The sequence below is a fragment of the Tetrao urogallus genome, assembly GCF_951394365.1.
Source record: "Tetrao urogallus genome assembly, chromosome: Z".
NCBI classification, from domain to species: Eukaryota; Metazoa; Chordata; class Aves; order Galliformes; family Phasianidae; genus Tetrao; species Tetrao urogallus.
In genome coordinates, this window is record NC_136816.1 from 14761883 (window position 1) to 14770333 (window position 8451).

The following is an 8451-nucleotide window of genomic DNA, read 5'->3' on the forward strand; positions in this document are numbered from 1 at the left end:
GATGGCGAGACCCTGGCACAGTGTGTCCAGAGAAGCTGTGAATGCCCCATCTCTGGAGGTGTTCAAGGGCAGGTTGGATGGGGGTCCTGGACAGCCTGATCTTGGCCAGGGGTGGTGAAACCAGGTGGGCTTTGAGGTCTGCAATTTCCTGTCAATCCTTTCTTACGTTATTCAAAAGGCATAGGTAATGTCATGAGTAATACACAAAACTCATGATTTCTTAGATCATCTAAAGGCAACTGAGGAGGACCAAAAATCACCACATGCACCACATAAGAGAGGAATTTTGTTGTTTGCCCTGTAAATTCTATTGTTGAAGCATTAAGTATTCGTAAAAACTTTAAACTTCATTGTCTGTTTTCTACTTTAAAAAAAAACAAAAACCAAAACAAACAAACAAAAAAACATAAAACAACATGTGGAGGGGTGAGAATAGTTATTACAAGCATATTGCATGCAGATGAGTTGTAAGACTTATTTTCACAGAATCAAAGAATTGTAGGGGTTGGAAGGGACCTCCAGAGCTCATCGAGTCCAACCCCCTGCCAAAGCAGGTTCCCTACAGCAGGTCGCACAGGTAGGCATCCAGGCATGTCTTGAACATCTCCAGAGAAGGAGACTCCACCACCTCCCTGGGCAGCCTGTTCCAGTGCTCCGTCACCTCACTGTAAAGAAGTTCTTGCACACATTTGTGCGGAACTTCCTATACTGCAGTTTCCAGCCGTTTCCCCTTGTCCTGTCTCCACTCACCACTGAAAAGAGTCCGGCCTCGCCATTCTGCCCCCCACACCTTAGATATTTATAGACCTGGATCAGGTCCCCTCTCAGTCTTCTTTTCTCAAGGCTGAACAGACCCAGTTCACTCAGCCTTTCTTCATAGCAGAGATGCTCCAGGCCCTTCACCATCTTTGTGGCCCTCCGCTGGACTCTTTCCAAGAGATCCCTGTCTTTTTTGTACTGGGAAGCCCAGAACTGGACACGGTACTCCAGTATAACTTAATATAATATAGTATAATGATACATAATTATAATATATTCATAATATTCAAATTCCTTGTATGCAAATCATTACTGGAATTGCAAGTGTGGGTCTTCTGATAAGTATTTTTGAGTAGCTGTATCCACAGGGAAAGCTCCTTATTCATTATTTTACAAAATATATCACCATTTTGAATTAGATTATTAGAATGAGTTTTTAAACATTGTTCTAGATGAAGCTCCTTATTACAATAATGTAAGAAAAAGACTGTGTCATCCACAAGCCAGAGAAGAAGATGTTTCCTTGCTCAAGCCATAACCAAATCTATACCACCTCTAGAAGGGATGTTTTGGCCAGTTTTCGTGAAGGAAATAATAGTGTTTCCTGTAGTACAGTCATGTTTACTTGTTTACCTGTTTATCATGTTTACATGTTTACCATGTAATTAGGAACTATGGCTACCATTTTTCTTGATCTACCATCTTACATGGGTCATGTCATTTATCTTCAGTTTTCCAATACTTCTGTTAAAGTTGAGGCAAATTAGCCTTGTATTTGTTGCTTATTTTTAATGACCATAAATTTAAAGTGCTATTCAGTGGCCTCTGAGTATGAAAGAATTATGCTGATTCTTGAAAGCAGATATAAGTTGAATATAATATTAGTGTTTTCACAATAAACCAGAGATGGGAAACATGCAGAAAAATCAGTGCTGTGTGTATTCTAAAACTCTGCAACAGCTCAGAGGAGCTGTATTTCATCAAATAGTAAAGGAAAAAATATATTGGATTATGCAAATGTTGAAAAAACAGAACAAGTCTGTGGTATGATGGTAAAATTATTTCCCGAGGTTTTAAAAAACGATCTAAATTTTAGTTTGGTCAAAGAACTGGAATGCTGTGAAGCTACTGCCAAGGAAAATTGTTTTCAGACTGTTGTTGCCAGTTGTATTTTCCTCATTTCAGGTTCTTTACAGGTCCCCAGCAGTTTAGAATCAAACGTTTCCATTTCCATTAAAATCAGTGGCACCACTCCTAGTGATTTCCAAGAGAGATAATTCATTTTTCCCGTGATTCCACAGAGTCTGAGGATAGTCAGTTTCATTTTAAGCCTAACCTCAAATACTACCTTTTGTTATTTAGCTTAGAATGTGATGGTTTAATCTTGTGTACTTGGAGAGGATTAAAAGCCTGAAAGGGGAAAAAACACATAAGTTTATTACTATATTATTTTAATATTCACCATAGTTATTACAACTGCAAATTTGTCAGTGGTGTTGAATTCAGTGTTTCAAGTACTATGTTTTAGTCCTCAGTCTTACTACTGAAATACTAGCTAAAACTAGATTCTCTCCTTTGTTACTTTTGCTATGTATTGCTTTACTTTTTGTTTCGTCTTACTCATGATGCTGGGGAGATTTTTTCTGGAGTGCTAGTCCATGATTCAATGAAGATCGGTGATGAGTGATGGCCCTAAGAGCACTGTACTGGGACCAGTGCTTTTTAATATCTATATCAATGATACTGACAGTGGAATTGAATGCACCCTCAGAAAGTTTGTGAATGACTGCAAGCTATTTGGTGTGGTTGACACATCCAAGGAACGGGATGCCATTCAATGAGACTTAGGCAGTTTCGAGCACTAGGCCCAGGAGAACCTCATAATGTTCAATAAATCCAAGTGTAAGGCCTTTCACCTTGGTTACGGCAACCTCTACCATCAATACAAGCTAGGAGATGAAATGACTGAGTTCAGCCTTGCCGAAAAGGGTTCTGGGGGTACTGATGGGTGGCAAGCTGGACACACTGAGCCAGACATATGAACTCACAGCCCAGACAGCCAAACACAGCCTGGGGTGCCTTTAAAGAAGTACAGCCAGCAGGGAGAGGGAGGTGATCCTACCCCTCTACTCTGCTGGTGAGGCCTTGCCTGGAATATTGCATCCAGATGTGGAGTCCTCAGCACAGGAGGGATGTGGACCTCTTGGAGCACATCCAGAGGAAGTCCACAGAAATAATTCAAGGAGTGGGAACACCTCCCCTATGAGGACAGGCTGGGAGATCTAGGGCTGCTCAGCCTGGAGTAGAGAAAGCTCCAAGGTGACTCGAGAGTGGCCTTTCAGTATCCAAAGAGGGCCTGTAAGATACAAAGGAACAGACTCTTTAGCAGGGCCTTTTGTGATGGGACAAAGGGAAATGGTTTCAAACTTAGAGAGGGGAAATTTAGATTGGATATAAGGACAAAAAAGGCTTTTTATTATAGAGAACAGGTTATCCGGAGACACTGTGGATGGCCCTTTCCTAGTGACAGTCAGTGTCAGGCTGCACCAGGCTCTGAGCAACCTGATCCATCTGTAGATGTGCCTGTTCATAGCAGAACATTTGGATTTAAAAGCCCCTTCCAATTCAAATGATTCTACTATTCTATTATTCTACTGTTCTCTTCTATGTGCTAGTATTTGACTGCTTTGAAAATTTCTTTCCTCCTGTGAAGGAGCGCTGCTTTTGCAGTGTGTTTGAGACAAAGTGAACTGAGAGACTGGATGGAGAATTCAGAAATCACCTTCGGGTATCTGTGGTACCTGATTTAAACATGACTTAGTGACGGGAATCTATCAGTCAATCTGATGATTAGACTTGATGAAGTTGAAGATCGTTTCCAATCTAGATAATTCCACAATTCAGTGATTTTACTGAAGTTTACTGAGGTTATAAGAAACTGTAAAATGAATAAAAATATATATGAATAAAAATATGAATAAATGAATAAATATAATAAATGTTACAAATACAAACAGCTAATCTGCTAGTGGCCATATCTCTGTCATGACTGTAAAATCACTGAATCCACAGCAGTGTTTTAACTGGGATATTCGATATTTGTTTTGCTCACAGGAGCTTAGGAAAGAATGCTGTCCAAAGCAGTGCAGAGTCTCACAGGTTACTTTCACACATCATTTGCATGGCCATTTAGGATGCCATGACCTATACTATTCTGAGAGTTGTTCTTTGCTGAACTGAATGGAATTTATTTATTTATTTGCTTGTTTGTTTGATTGTTTGTTTGTTTTTTATTTATTGCTGAGATCATTGCAAGTGGTTTTAAATGGTTTGTTTGTTTGTTTTCTTCCATTTAACTCTTTTATTTCATTAGATTGCTGTTAAACACTTACTTAGTGATTATCTGTCAGAAATGCCACGGTTAAGAGGTGATTTTCCCTTGGCCAGTCAGGTATGTGCCAAACAGTTAAAAATTTCCTTCCTTCTATATAGTATAGTAATATAATAATATAATATAGTATTCTATATTGTAGTATAGGGCTTCCTATACTACTTGCCATGTAAACTGATGTCATATGCTAGCATTTTGTCTGTACAGCAGAGATAGAATGTTTTACTAAGATTAGAGTTTATGAATATTTTTATTCACATTTTACACACACACACTTTATTAATGGAATATTCTTGATTTTAATGTAGTAATTAGATAAGTTACATGATTGGAATATACTGTACATATCCATTCATATACTATTCAATAGTCATTCAATATACTGTACATATCCATTCATAGGTATAATCCACTTTTCATTTGAGTGAAATAATCCACTTTTCATTTGAGTGAAATAATCATAGTCATTTAATTCCGTGAAATGCGCTACGCTCTGATTATTCTAGGGTGCTTAATGAAGCACCAAAATACATTTTCAAACATAATTCAAGCTTGGACTATGTCAGATTGTAATTCAAGAATCATTATTTACTCCAAAATTCTACTTTTGAACTACTTTTGAAATGATGCATCTGGAAATATCAAAATACACCTAATTCAGAAATACGAAAGTGAACATGTAATAATGACATTTGGTTATAAAACAGGATGACAGACACTTCATGCTTAAAATTAGAGTTCTTTAATGTGTATGCCAAAGGAGAAAGTTGGATCTACTAAAACCTCTGCTATACAATCTGGGCATGAGAGGACTCCCTGTTTCAAAGATTACCTATGGAAAACGTAAAACATGGTATCTTTTCCTGTACATAAACAAGTTGAACTTAAGCAGAGCATTCCTTTCAAATGTTAAGAGAGATGTTGATGGAATACACAGCATGTCATTCACATCTGTGATTCAAAACACTTGGTAGAAAATGAGCTGATAGATTCTCCTGATATTAGGAGAGAATCGCATATTAACTCCAGACATTTAGTGTATGGCTTTGGGGGAAAATATCGGAGGTATTGTACTGAAGCCACTCGCCTCAACAGTAAAGGAATATGACCCATTTTTTGTGTGAGAGAACTTGATCAGGAAAACAAGTTGTGCCTCAACTCAATTATGCATCAGAAGCTGTCCTCATTTTCCTTTAAAGAAACCTCATGTTTTTTACACAAAGGCTAGAAATGTCTTCGTTTTTTGGAAATACATTTACAAAAGCACAACAGTATCAATGGTGCTAGTGTAAATCACTTTGACACTAGTACAAAGCAGTAAAAGGAAACGGAAGACAGAGAACTCATGTGGTTGATTACCTTTTTATTCTGATATTAATGGGCTGTTCTTTTATCTGATTGCATTGTTTTTCAATCTTCTGCTAGCTACATTATTCTCAGTAAACTGAAGTATAGAACTCTGTTGAGTTTATTCTCATTCCATAGTACCTCTAAAATATTTTTTTTTTCCAAAAAAGTGAACATCAAATGCAACAATAAAAGATGTGGAGATGAATTTATGCTTGGAAGAGGTGCTCTGACCCCATTATTCCTTCAGTGCTTTAGGCTGTTATCTTCAAAATTAATCTAAAATATTTTTCTGCTTATTAGGTACTGTGTTTCAGTCACACCACCTATGAGTTGTTGACATTACTGTAAGTCATAAGCACAGAGCAAATACAGATGCTCCTCAATTGAAGTTATTTTTTTTAAAGTATAAAGTCATTGCTATTCTAGGTTTTGCCCAGGGGTATATTCCAAACTTTACTTTTCCTCCCATTATGGAATGAATTCAATAAGTAAAGCAGAAGAATGGCAAAAAAACTGATTTTCCTCCCCTCATTTGAATTAAATCTATAAAGTCAAGACTGTGACAAAAAGAAATGTAATCAAAGCTGCTATATATGGACCATCCCATTAGCGATTCAAATCAGACCAGTTTGAGCAGTTTAGCTGTTCAGATGTTTTCTAAAATACTACAGTGTGTAAGAATTAGATGGATAAAAAGAGGCAGACAGGCAAGATCACTAACCAATCTTGCTCTAGAGATTGTTCTTTATAAATGCTGCTCAGTCACTGTACATACATAAAACACAGTATTAGAAAGTAGAACAGTGTCAGTGCTTGTTACCAGGGGTGACTGTAAAATTATGCCACAAAGACACTTGGTCTCTGGCTGCTGAGAGCATCTTCTTTGTCTGTAGGTTTTATTTGCTACTCATTACATGCCGTTATGAACTGATATTTATTCTCTAAATTATACCATTCATGTGCAGTGCTTGATGAAATCGTGAAGTAAAAAAATGCCTAAATGTAGTTGGGCAGACATCTTCCTGAGCTGTTATAGAGGTCAGACAAATAGAATGTCTGTATTGTGGATCCTATGGAATATTACTACAGGTACTACCTAGAATCTCCAATTAACTTCTACTGTCACATGTATCCATTCACAAATTCTGATTCTTATGGTGTTATTCTGTGTTCATTTCACTCCTCTTGCTGTCAGTCCTTGAAATAGTGCTCTAGGTGTGGGTGAGAAGAGTGGGTTTCATCCCACTGTAACAACAGAACAAATCCAAGACATCCTCATGAAACTGATGGGGCCAGATGATATCCATCCTAGGGTTCTGAGACAGATGGCTGATGTGGTTGCTGAGCTGCTCTCCATCATATTTGAAAAATCATAGCTGTGAAATCACTGGGGGAAAACCCCCCGGTGACTGGGAAAAGGCAAAAGTTACTCCCATTTTTAAGAAAGGGAGAAAGGAAGACCTGGGGAACTACAGGCCTGGGAGCATTACATGTGTGCCTGGGAAGATCATGGAGCAGATCATCCTCGTTACCATCTTAAGGCACATAGGAGACAAAGAAGTAATCCAAGACAGCCAGCATGGCTTCACTATGGGCAGATCACGCCTGACTGGTTTGCTGGCCTTCGGTGATAGAGTGACGGCAATCAGTGCATAGGGAGGAGTGATGGATGTCATCTTCCTGGATTTCTGCAAAGCCTTTCACATGGTCCCTCACCACATCCTTCTCTCTAAATTGGAGAGGTATACTTTTGAAAGACGGACCATTCAATGGATAAAGAGCCAGTTGGCTGGTCACAGCAAAAGGGTTGAGATAGACAGTTCAATGTCTGGGCAGAAGCCGAACACAAGTGGTGCCCCCCAAGACTCAGTCAGGGGACCAGTGCTCTTCCCCATCTTTATCAATGACACAGACAATGGCATTGAGTGCACTCTCAGCAAGTTTGTGGATGACACCAAACTAAGCGGTGCAGTCAAGACACTGGAACGAAGGAAAGGCATCCAGAGAGACCTGGACGCGCTGGAGAAGTGAGAACACTTGAACCTCATGATATTCAACAAGGACAAATGCTAGGTGCTGCAGCAAAGACAGACTTAGGGTTGTCGTTGGTGATGATTCCCTCCGCATGGGAACAGAAGGCCCCGGATGCAGACCGGACCCGACTCACAGGGAGGTGTGCCGCCTCCCTGGGGCCCAGGTCCAGGACACAGCTAGAAAACTCCCTGACCTGGTTCATCCCTCTGATTACTACCCATTACTTCATTAGTGCAGGCAAGCAGCCATGAAGTAGCTCAGAGAAGCCTGCAAACTACCAAAAGGACTTTGGGGCTGTAGGGCGGTTGGTGGCGGGAGTGGGAGCACGAGTGATATTTGCTTCCATCCTTCCTGGGGCGGTGAGGCACACGGAGTGGGATAGCAGAGCCCAGGTAATGGACAAGTGGCTGAGAGGCTGGTGCCGCCACAGAACTTTGGGCTTTTTGACCATGGGGCCATTTGCTCGGCACCCGGTCTAATGGCTGCAGGCCTGAGCGATCTGAGGAAGAAAGTCAATTTCCCTACATGTGGTATTGGAATGCTAGCTAGCATGTGTTAGTTTCTTTCATAGAATCATAGAATCATAGAATCACCAAGGTTGGAAAAGACCTAAAAGGTCATCCAGTCCAACCGTTCTCCTATTCCCAATAGCTCCCTCTAAACCATGTCCCTCAACACAACATCCATCTTTTCCTTGAACACCCCCAGGGTCAGTGACTCCACCACCTCTCTGGTCCAGGCATTCCAGTGCCTGACCACTCTTTCTCACTCTTTCTGAAAAGTAATACTTCCTAATGTCCAGCCTGAATTTCCCCTGCCGTAGCTTGAAGCCATTCCCTCTGGTCCTATCACTAATGACACGAGAGAAGAGGCCGACCCCCAGCTCACTACAACCTCCCTTCAGGAAGTTATAGAGA